This window comes from Cavia porcellus, unplaced genomic scaffold (assembly GCF_034190915.1).
Source record: "Cavia porcellus strain 051 isolate PalLab524CR breed Dunkin Hartley unplaced genomic scaffold, mCavPor4.1 scaffold_8, whole genome shotgun sequence".
Taxonomy (NCBI): Eukaryota; Metazoa; Chordata; class Mammalia; order Rodentia; family Caviidae; genus Cavia; species Cavia porcellus.
The window spans coordinates 47,402,961-47,422,128 of NW_026947491.1; the positions used below are offsets into that span (position 1 = coordinate 47,402,961).

Here is a 19,168-nt window from a genome sequence, read left to right on the forward strand (position 1 = left end):
AGTTATATATCATACTATTTTGTTTGATTTTATCATGCCTGATGTATGGACAATTCTTTTTTTAAGTTTTTAAAAAAATATTTAAAGAAAGAAAGAAGAGAAAATTAAAAAACAAAATAGAAAAATATATAGAATACAAAACTCAAAAAATTAACATTAAAATTGCTAGTTGACAACTATTGCCATCTTAACAATAGTTGTTAAAATCAAAGCCTAAAAATTGGTTATACACTCAAACATTGACAGTGCAGTCTCTTCAGTTCAATGATCTAATGGAAATTTACGCTCATCTATCATACACAGTATACATATGCTTATATCCTTTAGAGCACTTCCCTTTCCCTTTTATGTCTGTTATACATTTTGGATCCATTATTCTGTCAGTTATTACTATTTTTTACACTAGAGAGACAAGGTGATTACTGATGTGAATCTCGTTTATTTCACTAATGAGGATATTCTCAAATTGCCACCATTTACTTATAAAGACCTCAAGATCATAATTTTTTATAGCTGAATAGTATTCCATTGTATAAAAATACCACATTGTTTATATCCTCTCTGTGGCAGATGGGAATTTTGGTTGTTTCCAAAATTTAGCTATCAAAAATTGTGCTTGTATGAACATGGGTGCATATATATCACTGTGAGATGGCATTTTCAATTTTTCTGGGAAAATACCCAGAAGGAGAATAGCTGGATTCAATGGAACTTCCAATCCTAGCTTTTTGAGGAATCTCCATACTGATTTCCAGAGTGATTTCACCAGTCTGCACTCCCACCTACAGTGGAAAAGTGTTCCTTTTTCTCCACATCCTCGCCGACATTTGTTATCAGTTGTTTTCTTAATGGAAGACATTCTTTCCAGGGTTAGACGAACTCTCAATGCTGTTTTAATTTGAATTTCTCGAACCAGTGATGGTGAATATTTCTTCATATATTTATTTGCCTTGTGTATATCTTCATCTGAGAAATGTGTGTTCATCTCCAATTCCCATTTTTGGAGAGGATCTTTGAATTTGGGGGGCTTAATGTTTTTCAATTGTTTATATGTTTTGCATGTAAGTCCTTTGTCTGAGGGATTGTTGGCCAAAATTCTTTTTCATTCATTTCTTTTGTTGGTGATTTTTTTGAAGTACAAAAACTTTTTAGTAATATGAGATCCCAATTGTTGATTCCTTGAAGTATTTCCTGTACAGATTGCATTTTATTCATGAATTCTCTCTTTATCCCTATGTCTCCAAGATTGTTACCTATCTTGTCCTCAAGTAGATTTAGTGTTTCTGTTTTAATATTTAGATCCTTGATCCATTTTGACTTTAGTTTAGTGGATGGTGATAGGCATGGGTCTATTTTCAGTCTTTGGCATGTGAAAAGCTAATTTTTCCAGCACCATTTATCTAAGGCTATTTTTTCCCCAGCAAACATGTTCAGCCCCTTTGTCAAATATAAGGTGGGCTGAGTGTCTTAGTAGTAGTGTTTGCATTTTCTAATCTGTTCCATTTGTCCTCAGGTCAATTTCATTGCTACGCTTATTTTATTACTGTGGCTTTATAATATAGTTCCAAGTCAGGAATTGAGATACCTTCTCTCCTGCTTTTGTTGCCCAGAAATGCTTTTGTTACTCTAGGGTTCTTCTCTTTTCAGATGAATTTCAGAAATATTTTCTCTAGATCTGTAAGGCATGAAAATGGTATTTTGATTAGGATTGCATTGAATCTGTTTAACAGTTTGATTAGGATTGCATTGAATCTGTTCACAATGTTGGTTCTTCCTAAACAAGAGCAAGGGAATAGCCTTCCATTTTCTAATATCTTCTTCAATCTTCTTTTTTATAGTATTATTTTCAGCATATAGTTCTTTTACATTCTTGGTTAGGTTGATTCCTAGGTATTTCAATTGTTTAAATGCTATTGTGAAAGGTGATATTTCCATAACTTCTCTCTCATGGAGTTTTTTGTTTCTGTACAGCAATACTGTTGATTTTTGAATGTTGACTCTGTATCCATCTATGCTGCTGAATTTATTACCTTTAGTAGCCTTTTAATAGAGTTTTTGGAGTCTTCTATGTAGACTATCATGTTGTCCTCAAATAATGATAATTTAATTTCTTCCATTCCTATCTTTATTCCTTTTATATTTCCGTCTTGTCTGAATGGTCTGGCTAATATTTCCAGAACTATATTGAATAGGAGTGGTGATAGTGGACAGCCTTGTCTTCTTTCTTATTTTGGAGTGAAGGCTTTCAGATTTTGTTGATGTAGTATATTGTTGGCTGTTGTTTTGTCATAGATGGCCTTTATGAGATTGAGGTACACACCATTTATTCCAAGTTTCTGTAGGGTTTTTAGCATGAAAAGATGTTGGACTTTATTGAAAGCTTTTTTTGCATCTATTGAGGTGATCGTGTGATTTTTGTTTTTGACTCTGTTGATGTGGTGTATTACATTTATTGATTTCTGTGTGATGAGCCATCCCTGCATTCCTGGAATAAATCCCACTCGATCATGGTGTACAATCTTCTTGATGATTTTCTGCATTCTATTTGTCAATAGTTTATTGAGAATCTTTGCATCAATACTGAGATTGGTCTATAGTTCTCATTTTTGTTGGGTATTTCTCTGGTTTTGTATCAGAGTGATACTTGCCTCCAAGAATAATTTAGGGGGTAATGCTTACCTTTTAATTTCATTGAAGATTTTAAGGAATATTGGCATTAAATCCTCTTTAAATTTTTTATAGAATTCAGCTATGAATCCATTAAGACCTGGGTTTTTCTTTGTTGATAAGATTTAATCACATTTTAAATTTCAGTAGCTGATGTTGGGTTATTCAAAATTGCTATATCTTCTTGATTTAGCTTTGGTAGTTCATATTTTGCTAGAAATCTGACCATTTCCTCTGTGTTTTCCACCCTATATGAGTAAACATTTTCAATATAGGTGTTCATGATCTTTTGAATTTCTAACAGATCTGTAGTAATTTCCTTCTTTTTAGTCCATATTGCATGGATTTGAGTTTTTTTCTTTCTTTCTCTAGATAAGGTTGGGCAGGGGTTATCTATTTTGCTTATATTCTCAAAAAACCAGCATTTTGATTCCTTAATTATTTTATTGTTTTTTAGTTCAATTGCATTAATTTGTGCTCTAGTCTTTACAATGTCCTGTCTTATGAGCTTTGGGTTTGACGTGCTCTTCCTTTTCTAGAATCTTAGCATTAGTTATTTATATGTGTTCATTCCATTTTCTTGATGTGACTATTTATTGCTGTATATTTCCCTCTTAGGCCTGCTTTCATTGTGCCCCATAGGTTATGATAAGCTGTATCTGCATTTTCATTGTATTATAGGTATTGTTTTATTGATTTTTTAATTTCATCTGTAACCTGCTGGTTATTCAAAAGGTTGTTATTTAATTCCCATGCATTTATGCAGGTTTTAGAGAGATTTTTTGCCATTGATTTACAATTTTAGTGTGCTATGGTCAGGTATTATGCATGGAATAATTTCATTCCCTTTGCATTTAGTTAAGAATGCTTTATGGGATAATATATGACCTATTTTGGGAAATGTCCCATGTGTAGCATAGAAGAATGCATATTCTGATGTGGTTGGGTGGCATATTCTGTAAACATCTACTAAGTCCATTCACTCACAGGTATGATTCAGTTCTGTTATTTGTTTTCTAAATTTTTGCCTAGTTGACTGATGTCTTTGTGACAGTGGAGTGTTAAGGTCTCCCATTACTTGTGGTCATTTTTATATCTATTACCATGTCTTTCAGTACTCTTTCTAGTATTGGTTTTGTGGACATGGATTCCTTCCGCTGTTCTTTGTTATGGAAGAGTCTTGTTTCTTCATTAAATTTGAATTACAGGTTTTCTGGGTACATCAGTCGGGGTTGAATTTTTATTTTCTTTTAGGGCTGGAAATACTTCATTCTGAGTTCATTCTAACTTGAAGGTTTGTGCTGAAAAGTCTGCCATGATTCTGATGGGTTTTTCTTGATAGTTGAGATGTGTCTTCTGTCTAACAGCTTTTAGTAATATGTTTTTATGTGCTATGTCGAGGACCTTAATTATTATATGTCTAGGTGTGGATTTATGTTGGTTGTGAATGTCTGGCATTCTGTGTGCCTCACTTTATTTGCATATCATACTTTTCCCTGTGTGTGGGAAATTTTTTGCTATTGCTACTGTGAATAGTTTAGTTATGTCATTTTCATTGATGCCTGCATCTTCACTGATGCCTATCAGTCTTATACTGTTTCTCTTGGCATCATCTTGAAGCTGCTAGATTGTCATTTCATGCTGCTTTGTTGTTTTTGGAAGTTTTATCCTTTCATGATCACCATCTGTGAGCCTTTCTTCAAGATCTGAAATTTTATCCTCAGTTTCATTTAATTGGTTTTGCCAGGTTTCAATAGAATTTTTTGTTTCTTGGATATCTCTTTGAGTTTGTTTCACTTACTCTGTGTGGTTTCTGCATTGTTCATTCAAAATTTCAAGCAATTTCCCATGCTTCTGTAACTTTTAGCTATTTCTTCTCTAATATGTTAAGCAACTTATTTACTAAGATTGTTATTTCTGTCTTTACATAAGACATTATTTCTAATTTGATTTCCTCTATAGCCTTATGGATTTGTTTCTTTACTTCATTTGCTCTCTTTCCAGAGTTTCTCATGTATGTCTTTTAAAGTCCTCTATTTTAATGTCATCTGTACTTGCTCCAGATGGACTACATGTTTGAGATTGCGTTTTTCCTTTTCATTTTTTCATTTTCATCATTTTGGTAAATATTTGATCTTTCCCAACAGTCTCAATTGTTCATAGTGTGAATTTTAGGGTTCTCCTGTGTGGTTGATGTTTATCCAATTTCTGAGTACCACAAGGAAGAGGAGAGCCACTCACCTGAATTCCTCCAAAGGGCCTGTTTGGTCAGCCCTAAATTCTACCTGAGCTAAATAGCCTAGAACTATTAATGTAGTTCTACTCTTAGTTCCTGTTGTTGCTATATCTTTAGGTTGTTGCAGATCACCGGATCTCCCTGTCTATAGTGTTTTTGTTAGTTAAGCCCTACTGTGTCACTGGAGGTCTCATAAGCTCTTTTAATTTTCTTCAATTTTGCAGAGGCCTTATTGGAGCACTCCTCAGCCTGTCTGATGTTCTCTGTGTGAAGGAGAGGATTACTCCCTCTCTTGTCAGGTTCATCATGGTCTTACAGTTGAAGGGATTTTCACTTCCACCCCTGTTTACCCACTGCAGACCTCTATTTTAGGGGAAAACTCAACACACAGACAAGAGCCTGCTGAAGTTCTTAGTTTTGGTGAGGGGGATCCTGAATACCCCATTCAGCCAGTATGGTAACCCACTGTAGTCCAAGGTTCTGAGAGAAGGGATTGGATCCAAAGATCAACTGCAGTGCTAGGCCCGGGAAGTAGGTGGATTTCCCAAGGGACAGGTCTTTGATTGCAGTCCAAGATGGCTCAATCATGCTGGGGCATTCCAGGTGTTCTCAGGTGAGGGGTAGGCTAGCAGCAGCAATCCGAGGTGCCTCAATCATGCCATGGGCATCCCACGTGGTCCAGCCCAAGGGTGGGCCCATAGGTGGCAGTCTGAGTAGATCCAGGCATGCCAGGGCATCCCAGGTGTTCCCAGACAAGGAGTGGGCCCATTAGCAGCAGTCTGAGGTGGCTAGTTGTACCAGAGGTATCCCAGGCATTCTTGGCCAAGGGGTGGGCCCAGCAGCAGCACCAGTAGGATGTGGCTAATTCTTGCTGGGCACTTCTCCGGTGTTCCTGGGTGAGAGGTAGGTGCAGGAACAGCAGACCAAGGCAGCTAGGTCATGTCAGGGGCTTCCCCAGTGTTTCTGGGTGAGCTATGGGTAATTTTTTTGAAAATAACAAGAGGCATTGTGGTAGCCATTGTTGATCTCCTTGTATTTTGTTTTTAACTCATGTACTGTGTTCATCCTTTTTTTTTTGATTGACTATTCTGTTTTGTTTCATTTGATTTTATTCTCTTAAAAATAAAAAAAATACAATAAAATTAGCATTAGAATAATCTCATTGCTCCATCCCTTTACTTTTAATCATATTGAACCTTTATATTTAAATCTGATTTCTTGTGGGTAATACATATAGAGATTACTTTTCTACTTTCTCCGACACTCTTCATCCTTGATGATATACTACTCTTTCAAAAAGTAATTGGCCATATTTTCTCTATAGTTTATTATATATATATTTAAAAAATTAATCCATGTCAATCTTTGTAAATTCCTCTACTCTATACCTTTATAGAGTGTTCCTTTCTGTGTTGGTTACATTTTTCTCATTGCTGAGAAAACATATCCAACTTCCAAAATTAAGGGGGGAACAATTTATTTAGCTCACAGTTTGTGGAGGTTTAAGTCCATACTCAGATGCCTCCAAAGCACACAGGCACTTGGAAGAGGGCAACAAATCAAGGTAGAAGAAGACTGCAAAAACAATAGCAAAAATACAAAAAGGGAAGTACACAGAGATAGACTCTGTCCCTTGTGTGTTGGTCACACTCACTTGGATGTAGCACTCATACCCATAATCCCGATATTGGACCATAAATCATTCTTAAACTCTAGAATCCTGTCCCCATGACTGCATGAAGCTTTGAGGGGACATCTAGACACAAACCATACATTCTAGCAGTATTGTTCATTATTTTCTTCACTCCTATAGTATCAATACCATGCATTTCATATATCTTTATCATTGACAAAACATTTATCTTTTGGTTAAATTAATATAAACTCTATAATTCTGCCCCCATGACTGCATAAAGCTTTGGCGAGACATCTAGACGCAAACCATACATTCTTCACTATTTTCTCCACTCCTATATTCTTCACTATTTTCTCCACACCTATAGTATCAATACCATGTATTTCATATGTCTTTATCAATAACCAGTTTGTCATCTTTATTGCAAATTTGACAAAACATTTATCTTTTGGTCAAATTAATAAAAATACATTTAAACATCATTTGTTATTTGTCTTTCCTTGTTCTTGCCTTATTAGAGGTTGCTGACCTATATAATATTCCTTCTGTGTGTAGAAATTTGAATCATTTCTTTCAGGTCAAGTCTATGCTATTAATAAGCTTTTCTGAGATGCAACATCTGACATACACAGCTAAAAGATGAGAGGCTTAATTTGGCTTACAGTTTCCAAGGATTCACTCCATAATTTTCTGGCTTCACAACAGAAAGAAACATTAGCTGTGTGATAGAACAAAACTTATGTATCCATTAGGTAGCTTCCAAACCAATTAAACTGACAACTAACAATAACTGGCACATCTATGGATAATGGCCTTAGAATTTGCTTGCATGAGGATGTCTTTATTCCTCCCTACATTTTGTTAGATAAATTAGGTACGAGTTAGTTAATTTAAATTCTTCAGTTTCCTCTCTGTTATTTTGCATATTTTCTTATAAAATGTGTTGTAATTTTACTCATTCTCCTCTCTTATTTTGTATTCTAATCTTGCTGATGTGAAGGTCATTTGTAGTAAAATGACAGAAATCCATAATTTTATGATTAAAATTCAGCCACATATCTGTATACTTGAATTGTGATTTTTATAAGTGTTTATCCAGTTGTATAGTTTCTTCCTTTACTAAGATTAAATATAGATATAAATTTTAGAGAACACTGGATTTCTCCATTTGGGATAAAGATTAATTATAGTTCTCTGAAATATGGGTCTTTGTAGTAGGCAGATGTTTTTCAGCCTTTCAAAAGGTTAGCAATTTTATTCTCCCTCCATTAGCAGGAGGAGATATTCTTCCTGTTCACTTGTAGTTGATTGTGTAGAAAACAATTTATTTAGTTAGCCTATGAGTAACACTTCTAACTAGGAAAAGGGTCATGATAGACTAGGATACTCTGCCACCCTAATGGGATTTCGAATGAGAATAGTGAACTTGGACTTTGGATCAAGAATTCACTTACTTAGATAAAAATGGAAAGTTGGTCTTTCTTACTAAAGGGAGGAATAGCCACTTGCTACTAAGTTTCTGAGCTTTAAGGAATTTAAAAGCATGAGTTTCCTTGGGTGACAGAAAACAATCTAATAAAGATGTGTTTAATATTTTAATTACTTTTCTCATTGCTCACATAAGAACACAAAGTGAAAAGAGGGAAGGTTTATTGTAGCCCACAGTTTGTAGAGATCTCCATTCATAGTTGACTAACTGGAACCTCTGGGGACAAGATTAAAGAGTGCTGGGGCAAATCATGACTGCAACAGCAGGACCTCTCCTGCCCTACAATCTATATCCCTGTGGCTTGAGGAATATAGAAATATAAACAGCATTGCACCACGGGACTAAGAAACCCAGGGTTGTCCTAATGTTGTGGCAGGAGCAGAATCACTCTACCAATCTTGCCTGGCAAGAAGATGTTACAGGCTACAGCTGGGATGGGTGGTGGTAATGGTGGATGCATCAGCAAGAGCATAAGTGGAACAGCGTGAGTCCTTCCACTCTGCCACCAGTATCTTCAGGAACACAGTACTTTAAGCAACACTGATCATGCAGAGTAACAAGTAGGAGTTTATCACTCTCTCCTTGGAATAGAATTGTGACTTGGCAGCCTTGGATGGTGTCTTAGTTATTTTTTATTTGTTGCTGAGACAAAATACCTACTGTCCAAATTTGGGAAAGGAAAGATTTATTTTTTATCATTTTTGAAGGCTGTGGTCCATATTTAGTTGGCTCTAAGGCAGGATGGCATGATGGAGCCACAGTTTATGGTACCTGCAAAACAGCAGAAACCGGAAAGAAAGACAGACACACCTTTTTTTACCCATCACATTATACATTATGTTAACGTAAAGCAGGCGGATATAGCACCACCACCATCAGTCTAAGCACTAGACAACAAACCAATCACAAATGCACAATGCAAGTGCATGAGGCCTGGGGGCCACTTACATAAACCATGGCATTTTATCCCAGGATCCCAGGACTCGTATATCTTTTATATAAATGACATTTAGCCCATCTCTAAGAGTTGCTGAAGTCTTAACAATTTTAGCATTGCTGAAAAGTCTAAGTCTCAAGCCTCCTCTAAGAACTGTGGCAAACTCTTAACTGTAACCCCCTGTATAAATGAAACAAGGTTAAACAGTTTTGAAGTGCAAAGGCACAAAATAAATACTAACATTTCAAAAGTTATAAACAGGGGAATATAAAGCATTGGAAACAATGCAAGTCTAACATCTAGCAGGGCAAACATTAATTCCTAGATTTTCATGATCAGCATTTGAAGCAATCTGGTTGTAAGCTCTAAAAGGCTTAGGCAATTCCACCTGCAAGGCACTTATAGGGATTTTTAACACTTGTAGTTTTTTTTTTTTTTTCCAAACCTCTTGCTCGCTTTTTGCAACATTTTTGGATGATCTATGCTTTTAACCTTTTAAAACTTGGGGTCTCCACTGTATCTTTGGCTTTACCCTTATATCTTTACATATTGCTCTCTCAACATCACACTGCTTGGCCTCCCACCCTTTAAAAACGAGGTGGAAGCCATCTTACCCTCAAAGTCTGTGTGTGTATATATATATTTTGCATCTAAAATCAATGCTATGTGGATGTGCCAAGGTTTGCTGCCAGCTAGAGCGGTAGTTAGGCTTTTTTTTTTTTTTTTTTTTTTTGGCTGTAGGGGTTGATTGTCAGGATTGCTGGGCTCTGTGAACTTGATTGTGAAGAAAGCTTTTTATTGTTACCACCATTTTGGAACATCATGTTGCCTCTGTTGCCATTCTGGAGAATGGTGCTTTGCAGCTTTTTCTTTTGAGTATTTTTTTTTTTTTTACTTTTTCAGTTTTGAGGAAGCAAAGGGTGGAGACCCACAGTTTTTTGGAATGTCTTGTGGCCATCATTTTAATCTCTCTCTCTCTTTTTTTTTAACAATCAAAGTCTCAGTTTTGTCTTTATAATACATAGCTTTATTGGAGATAATTTCTTTTTTGGCCAGACTCACAGCATTTTAAATTATCTCGGTGGGCTATTTGCTCTTGATCTATAACATAAAGCTGGTTAAAAGCACCCAACAATAGCCATGACACAGCCTCAACATTTAACTGTCTTGAATTTTTGTTCCAGATTACTCAGTCTATTGTCTTTCATTTTAGTCTCAGGAATAGTCTCTGGGTATGAGCAAAATGTAGACAAACTTTCTGCCAAGCCATAATACACATCATGGGGAGTCTAACAACCAATTTTTTTTTTTTTTTAGAAGAAACTTCCCAAGCCTGGTCTTTACCATCAGGGTTTTTATCAGCCTTTTGGTCTTTTGAGCTCTGACAATAATCTCCTCTATAGAACACCCTAAACTGCTCTAGCTCTATATATCTAGGTGTGTGAACCTTTAAAACTCTGCTCACAAGCCATTTTTAAAGCCTCTAAAAAAAAACATGGTCAAGTATAGTCACAACAACAACCCCACTCTCAGTACCAAATTTTGTCTTAGTTATTTTTTATTTGTCACTGAGACAAAATACTGATGCCCAAAGTTGGGAAAGGAAAGGTTTATTTTTTATAGTTTTTGGAGGTTTTGGTCCATACTTAGTTGGCTCTAAGGCAGGGTGGCATGGCAGGGTCACAGTTTGTGGTGGCTGCAAAACAGCAAGGCAGAAACTGGCAAGAGAGAGAAGCATGCCTTTTTTTTTTACCCATTACATAGTATGTTGGCTCTACTCCTAGGTATGTGTATCGCCAACACCATCCATCTAAGCACTAGACAATCACAAACTCACAATGCAAGTGCATGAGGCCTGGGGGACATTGACAAAAATCATGACAAATGGTACTTGCAGTAGCAAAGAATCAGCTCACAGGCCAGCATACTAATCCACCCTGCAACAAGTGACCTGAGAGTTATATAGAGGAAGAAACTATTAGAAGTCATGTTCCCTAATATCAAAGAATGAGTTTTAGGAACAATGGAGGTTAAGAGCCGAATATATTTGTTAAGAGAAAGAAAACTTCTTTCCAAGTCAGCAGAAAGGTTTCTGAATGGGTTCCCAAAGATTCTGTCTTTTCTAGGGACTTTGAGAGCAAAACCATGAGGTGAGGTGATTCCAAGATGAGGAAAATGGGAACTTGCAAGTGTAATTTCTCACAAAAATTTGATTAAATTGGGATTAAATGGGGAAATAAGTCAGGTAGCAAGAGGACATGAATACAAAATAGGGTCTTTGCCTGCATGGATGTTGGATTAGTGACTCCTGATTTCCTCAGGATGATTGATACCTATTTAGAATATCAATCCCTGATGTTTATATTTAGGGTATGGTTGTATTTATTTTGTCGTTTTTCTTGAGATCTGGCCCATAGCAGAGGTATCTTTCGCCTCCAAGCTTGCAAGATATCTGGTCTTCTACATAGGCTCTTTCAAGGGCCAAATGCTGTCTGACTGCCTATAATATTTCTATGTAACTCAGCTGACAATAACAAGAGAGTAGAGGCTTCCCAGTGGAAGAGAAACACAAAAAGACCAGGAGGAGCAAGTTATACGTGAGGCGAGGCATAACCTCTTGTCTGAGAGTGGCACAGCAACTGAGGGAGAGACACAGAGACAAACATCATAAGGAGTAGGCAGGCCACCAAGGGACATACAGAAACTACTAGCTGAAGACTGTGGTCACAGCTCCCACATCTAGAGGCTAAGATCAGTTCCACATTCATCACTACCTCTACTGTACTATTGGCAGGATTACTCAGTCCTTTTGAGCTCTCTGTGGAGCCCAAAAGAAATGTCCTTCTTATATTTTTTCTTCTTTTTTGACTGTTGTTTCACTTTACTTTTTTTCTCTTTTACTTATATTTTATCTAATCTATTCATCATTTTCTCCCTTTCCTCAGTTATATTTCTTGATTTAATCATTATTATATAGGTGAATAGTCTTGTCTTTCTTAGCTAATCCTTTGCTTACTTCTTTATTCTTTCTCTTCTGCCATTTTTTTGTAGTTTTCCAAAGCTTGCATGATCTACACTTGTTTTCTAGCCTTGCTCTAGAAACAAGTGATGATTCAAAATATGTAAATTAATAAATGTAACAAACTGATGGAGACCACTATGAAGCAGCACTGAGCAGGATTTAAAATTAACCAATTGGCTTTGTCTATTTACTTGTGAGTCTGTCAATGCCTAGAGCCCCTGTCTAGAGACAGGCAATGGACACATAGTAAGTGAAACTCACATCCTGGCTTAGACATGTAGTGGCCTGTGATGCCAGTAATGCCTCAAAGGACAGGATAAGGTCACAGCTGAGAATGCCTGACTCCTGCCCCAATTAACTGACAAACACTGCATCTGCAGTCATTTCACTCCTGTTGTAAAAAATTAACCTGGAGATTTTCTGCTAAAATACATGTCCTAAATTAACATAAGATACTTCTCCTAAATTAGCATAGTAGCTTACTTTGAAAAGTCCTTGAACCACTGTCAAGGTCCTGCTCCATTTCCCATGTTTTCTACTTTAAACCCTTTCCTTGTTAGAAAAACCAAATATATACAGGCCATCCAAAGAAAGTCTTTTCTCAGGCCCCAGAGACTCTTGAATTTGGTTAAAGGGTTTTGATTCTCCAGGATCCCTAAAATCATATCATTTGTCTCTTTTATTTAAGCCTTCACCATCCACTCCTTTGGAGGTTTTGGGCTTGATCAGTTTGTGATAATAAAAACAGAGCCAAAGACAAAAATCACATAGTTATCTCAATAGATGCAGAAAAAAACTTTTGACAGAGCGCCACACTGATTCACAACAAAGATTATTGGGATAGCTGTTATCCCAATGTGATAAAATCCATGACATGTGATAAAATACATGACAAATCAGAAGCCAAGATTATATTAAATGGTCAAAAACTGAAAGTTTTCACTCTAAAATCAGGGATAAGACATGGATGACCACTATCACCACTCCTATTTAGTGCAGTTCTGGAAAATTTAGCCAAGTTAATTAAGCACAATATAGTAATAAGAGAAATAACAGAAGGAAAAATTTATATTATTATTTGCAGACAACATAAAAGTACATATTAGAACCCAAAAGGTCCACCAGAAAACCCACAATGTAAGAAAAGTCTTAACAAAGTTGTTCTTCAGACAAAGGAATAATATCTTGAGCCCAGAAAGAGCTAAAAAAGTCAGATCTCTAAATTCAAAGACCCAATCAAAACTAGGCATCCAAGATGAATACATAATTCTCAGCTGAAGTACAATTGGAAAATAAAATCATAAAGAAATGTTCAATGTCATTGGCTATTTAAGAGATGAAAATTAAAACAACACAGAGACTCGATCTCACTCCACGTGAAGATTCCTCAAAAATATAGCACTAGAGGACTGTTTGATCCAGATATTTCCCTTCTTGGTATCTTCCTGATAGAATTAAAAGCATCATATCACAGCAATATGTGCACATCCATGTTTATAGTGGCATAATTTGTAAAGGTAAATCTTAGAAACAACCCAAATGCCCATCAACTGATGAAGTGACATTTATTGATAATTCATGCACCTTGAGCCCAGACTTTTACATTAAATAAATTGAACACATATGTAACTATCACATTTTCTCCCTAGAATGAGAAACTGAAAGTATATACATGAATGAAATAGCACAAGAGATATGGTGAAGTGGGAAGAAATTGTTCAAAATGAAAGGAGAACTAATGAAGTGGCAGGGAGACACAGTCCTTGCATTCCAGTAACAACTTTGGGAGCTCCTCCATAATTCCAAGAAGAGATAGGAGATGTCTACACTTTACTTTCACTTTGTGACTTTCTACTCAGAATGATATTGGGACCCTGTTGGTCAATTAAAATCACTTACTGCAATTGCCAATCTTTGAAAACATGAGGGACAGCTTCCTTTGACACCCACTAAAACCATGAAAAAGCATAGTGAAATTCTACCACAAAAAGACAAAAGAACAAAAAAGAAAGAGACAGAGAGAGAGAGAGAGAGAGAGAGAGAGGAGGAGGAGGAAAGAAAGAAGGAAGGAAGCAACAAAGAAAGGAAGGAAAGAAGGAAAGTAAATTGGAATATTCTCATCATCAAAGGAGCTTGGACTTTATTGTCACTAAGGATGGCTATGGTACTTTTCAGTCTAGCCCTGGTCCTTATTCTGAGCATGATTTCTTTTCCCCAGTGTAGAATCCTCAACTATTAGCATAGCTCCTTCACCCTGTAGGCAAAGAATTTATGACTTCCACCACTGAACTTTGGGCCTTCCCAAAACAGATCCATAAAACAGACTGTTGTGAATCTTTGTCATTGGCTCTAGACCTTCAGCTGGGCTAATGCGAGGCATTTTCATGGGCTCTGTGTCTTCAGCTGGACTCATGTAGGACATTGCTGTGGCATCCAGGCCCTTGGCTGAATGTTCTGTGTTTTAGTGTTATGGACAGATTCCATGCAGTTTCTTGTGTTTGAATCCAGGTGACCATCATAAAATAATATTATAAATTTTATGCCCTATATGTAATTGTTTTCCCTGCAACCCTTCACTACAACACTGACAATGCATCTCTTGCTTTTTCCTCAAAAGTAAGTTATGTTAAATTTTGTGACCCATCAAGTGCTGTTGTGGCCCAGCATCTAATGAACGTGATTCTTTTTGACAGAGCTCTGATAGTTGTTCCCTGTGCAGAAGGTAAAATCCCAGAGGAGTCCAAAGTCTTCTTGTTATTGACACTGCTCAAGCTATGAAAGTCTGAAGGACTGCTTCTAGTACCAACTCCAAATTCCTTGACCACTCTTGATATTTCACTTAAAAGTTTGAAAGATATACCAGTAGCACATTAGATCCCAACATTGCAACACTTGAAGAGATACCACACTTGCCACTTATGGGAAATGCAGATCCTTCCAAGATCGATGAAATTAGGAGTATAGTCTACATTGAAAATTTAAATCTCAGAGCCCTGAATTTCTTAAACAAGTTAGAGATGTTTGTGCAGATGGAGGATAATGAAACTAAGCCAAATCTGTTCACTTTTGTGGAATTAGAAGACCAAAATTCTGCACTGAAGGTCTTTGTTTTTAGTGGAGCTATTTTTGGAGACAGGCCACACAAAATAAGTCATCCAACAATGCATCAGTAAAATTTGCTGAGATGACACCTCAGGTTGCCTCTGAAGAAACAGAAGAAGTAATGAAGCAGATACAAAGGCTCAGACATTTATCTCTGTAACCACAGAACCAGAGTCCAGAAAGAACAGTGAAACAAAAATGGTTGATCTAGTTCCCACACTAGCTCAAAGTCCAGGTGTAGCTCTCAATCTCATTCTAGAAGGGAAAGATCGCAGGTAAAATAAAGAATTAGATCCCATAACAGATCACATTGAAACAGAAAGACAGATATAGATCAAGAGCCCACATAAAACATGCTCTAAATTGAGGAAGAGAGGGCATCTTGGTTTCTTTTCTCTCATTACTGGGACAAAATACTTGGCACTCAAAATGAAAGAAGAAAAGGGTTTTGTTTTTTTTTAACCTTATAGTTTCTTGGAGAGTTCAGTCTACACTCAGCTGGCTCCAAGACAGGGTGGTAGTTAAGGTTTAACCATTCATGGATAACAGAGCAGAAAGGGAAAAGCATGCTTCCTTTCCTCCCTCGTGGTGTATGCTGTTTACCCACTCCTGGGTGGCTGCAGCACTCATACCACCAATTCCAGCATTAGACAACAAACCAATCACAAATGCTAGACTCAGTTGCCTTCACATTCCCCACCATGACTGCATGAGGTTTTGGGGAGTTGCCCAGATAAACCATAACCGAGGGAAATCAAAAAGTTATCCTGGAAAACATCGAGGAAAAAGAAAGAGCAAAAGAGAAAGAAAAAGAGGAGGAAAAAGTAAAAGAACAGAGAAAAAACAAAGACCATAACAAGTGAAAAAAAAAAAGACTATGAAAAAGACAATGAAAGAGAAAAAGATAGGGAGAGAGAGAGACAAAAAGAGAGAGAGAGAGAAAGGAACATGAATACAAAGGATCAAGACAACAAAAAGGTAAGGAATAGAGCAAAGAAAAGTAAAAAAGAAAAGGCCAATCCAAAGAGACAGAATAAAAAAGAGGTATAAAAGTCCAAACCACCCAGAAGTTACAGTACCTCAAGAAGATCTGGTAGTTCCCCCAGGAATGGGTGCAGGAGGAGAAGCAAGAGTTCTTCCAGGTCACAAGAACATCAAAAACCATAAAAAGGAAATATTCCAGATATTCATCACCTGGAAGAAGAAAAAAGAAGGATAAAAAGAGGGAAATAGAAAGAGACCATATCAGAGAAAGAACAGAAAAAGAGTGTTCGACCTCCACAAGGAAGCATTCTAATGATAGAGATGGGAAGGAGAAGCTGGAGAAGAATAGCACTTTATTTAAAAAGAAGCACAATAAAGAACCATATGTAAGTGGGGACAAAGAAGTAGATGATAAAGATATGCCAATGACTGAAGAAAATAAAGTTCTGCAAAATAGAAACCATCAGTCAAATGAAAAATCCTCTCTAAGAAAACTGAAATAACTAAGGCACCTCTACACTCAACACTGGAGTAAAATTCAAATCTTTTAATTTTCTCAACAAGATGTAAGCATGAATGCAATCTACTAAAGCATACAATTAAGTGAACTAGTAGTCAGGTGATTTTGTGTACACCTTGTTACTGAGTAAAGATACAAAGCACATATATTGTGAAAATACCACAAGTTACCCAAACTCTTCATCTTCTAAAATCTATGCCTTTCCATGGTGGCTGAAACATTTGTCATATGGTTTGTTAGTGTTCACAAAGAATCACTGCAAATAAGTGAATATCAGTCATCCAAATTTGTACTATCTCTAAAGACTGAATATAAGTATTAATAGCTCTTTTTAAAAAATGCTAGTTACTAAATTTTGTATTGTTTTATGTTTTTAAAAGAAAATTTCATTATATAAAATTTGACAATTTATTTAAAATTGGTATAAAATATATACATATGTGTTAAATTTTCATTATTATGTTTTCTTTTTTCTCACAGTTGAGGACAGCAGTTTTTCTTTATAATTTTTAAAAGATTAATATTGCTTAAATAAATGGATTAAAAAGCATCTGAAAATGCATACTACTGTACTTTTTCAAAAGAAAGAGCAACTGTATTGAATACTTATATATTTTAGCATTCAGTGATTAGAGTTATTGAGTTTACCAAAAAAAGTAAGCATTTTTTAAAAACTTTCTTGACATTTCCAACTTTACAATGTTATTTCAGTGCTTTTTGTCAGATATGAGTGGCAAAGATGCCCTTATGAAAGAGAAACTGGGTTTCAAAATCAGCAACAGGAGCACAGCTGAAGGTTTAGTTTCTTCTGCAATGTGGTACACTGTTTTCTAGAATTTTATTAGTAGTCATTCTCATTTTATATGGACTCTAAATGGATATTCAAACACACAGAGAAGTGTGTGATAGGTCAGAAGAGCTTCTTACTTCATTGAAGTATGAAATCCTGTTTTTAAGACTGACTTCAGAGTTTAAAGTAACGCAGTTTTGGAACCACCAGTTTTATTCTGTGATAACTGAAAGTAAAAACATTCTTTTTGTTTTGTTGGTACCGGTATCAAACTGATGACTTCCTGCATGCCAGACAGGTGCTTCCACCATTGAGCTAACTCCCCAGCTCCTAACACATTCTTGTTTCTTTAAACTAAATGAAGCTTTTTAGTTGATTACATTGGGTGGCTTTCATTGTTGCCTCTCAGTCAATTTCTCATGAACATTAAAGGAAGACTAAGAGTATATAGGAGGTTGTTTATGTTTAAAGATATGCTTACTTGCATTTAAAAAATAGGTCATCCATAATCAAGCTTATGTTTTGCAGAAAATATGCAAGGAGTAAAATGGCAGCATTGCCTGTATTTTCCCCAATATTACAACCTGTAATTTCTGAACTTTTTTGGTATTTCCAAAAAATGATATTTTAATTAGCATATTATTAAAAATCAGATATAATTGTTTTAATGCAATCTAATAGAATCTACTCAGTTGCCTTATCTCATGGGAATTGTTACTTTTAAAGAGTATAAAAGCTGAGTAGCAATTAGTAATTTAGTTTCAACTTCAGATTTTTTTGCCATGATAATTTGGTTGAAAATTAAATATTTTGTAGTGAATGGGAAAATTTGCCCTTTTTGCAAGAAGTGAAGCAAGGTTTGATAATGAAACTTTAATCATCATCATGTGTTCAAAGTTATTGTTCGTTTTTTTCCATTTTTGTCACTATGTACATTAAGTTTTCAAAATGCTTTACTATGTAAAATATAGATGGTCATTTTAATCACTCAGTCATATATATTTGCCTGCTAAACAGCTTATTCTGATACAGGATGCTTGGGTGCACCCAGAAAGATTGTGAAGGAATGTGTCCTACATCAACAACTATCTCATTTATGATATCTAAGTAGAACAGAGCAAATGTTTGAATCTTTGTTACTTTTAGTGCTACTTGTCTACTAAATCTAAGTATTTTAGAGAGGAAAAGTGACAGTATATTATCTACAAGTTTTCTATTTTCATTTTCCTGACTCAAATCATTGCACTTCAAGCCCATCACAATCAGACCACCAAAGTCTACTTTGTGTGCATAGAACCAGTCCATCCTCCATGGGCCCATGGTAATGCTGATATCCCAGTATCTCTCTTATCGACATAGGTTTACAATTCACTTTAAACATTTCCTGACTACATGGCAAGACCACCACCACCATCTCCCTGGAAGTAATTGGCCTCTATTTCTTCTGCAGGAGGTTCTTATATCATACTCTGCTTTTCTCTTGGAGAGGAATATATACTGCTATCGATGCCCTATCTAATATCTGATTCTTTTTCAATCCACCTTTCCAATATATGTATACATCTCTAATCTATGCTTCTTAGAACAAGTCTCTCACCAAAGAAGGTTCAAGAGGGCCCTCCTTAAACCCCTTTGGGTATTTGCCTCGACTCTTCTAAGACCCTTCATACAGTTTCTGCTTTTACTTTAATAATGATATTATGTTCATTTTGTGAACAATTCTGACCCTGAGACTTAGCACTTCAATTTGTGAATATGACACTTTTATAATTTAATCCTCCTAGC

At 36.0% G+C, this 19,168-nt stretch overlaps 1 pseudogene; it reads left to right on the forward strand.

Annotated features, from left to right (window-relative positions):
- Positions 1-14,549: 14,549 nt before the first annotated feature.
- LOC100734376 (splicing regulatory glutamine/lysine-rich protein 1-like) lies at positions 14,550-16,576 on the forward strand (annotated as a pseudogene).
- Positions 16,577-19,168: the final 2,592 nt, after the last annotated feature.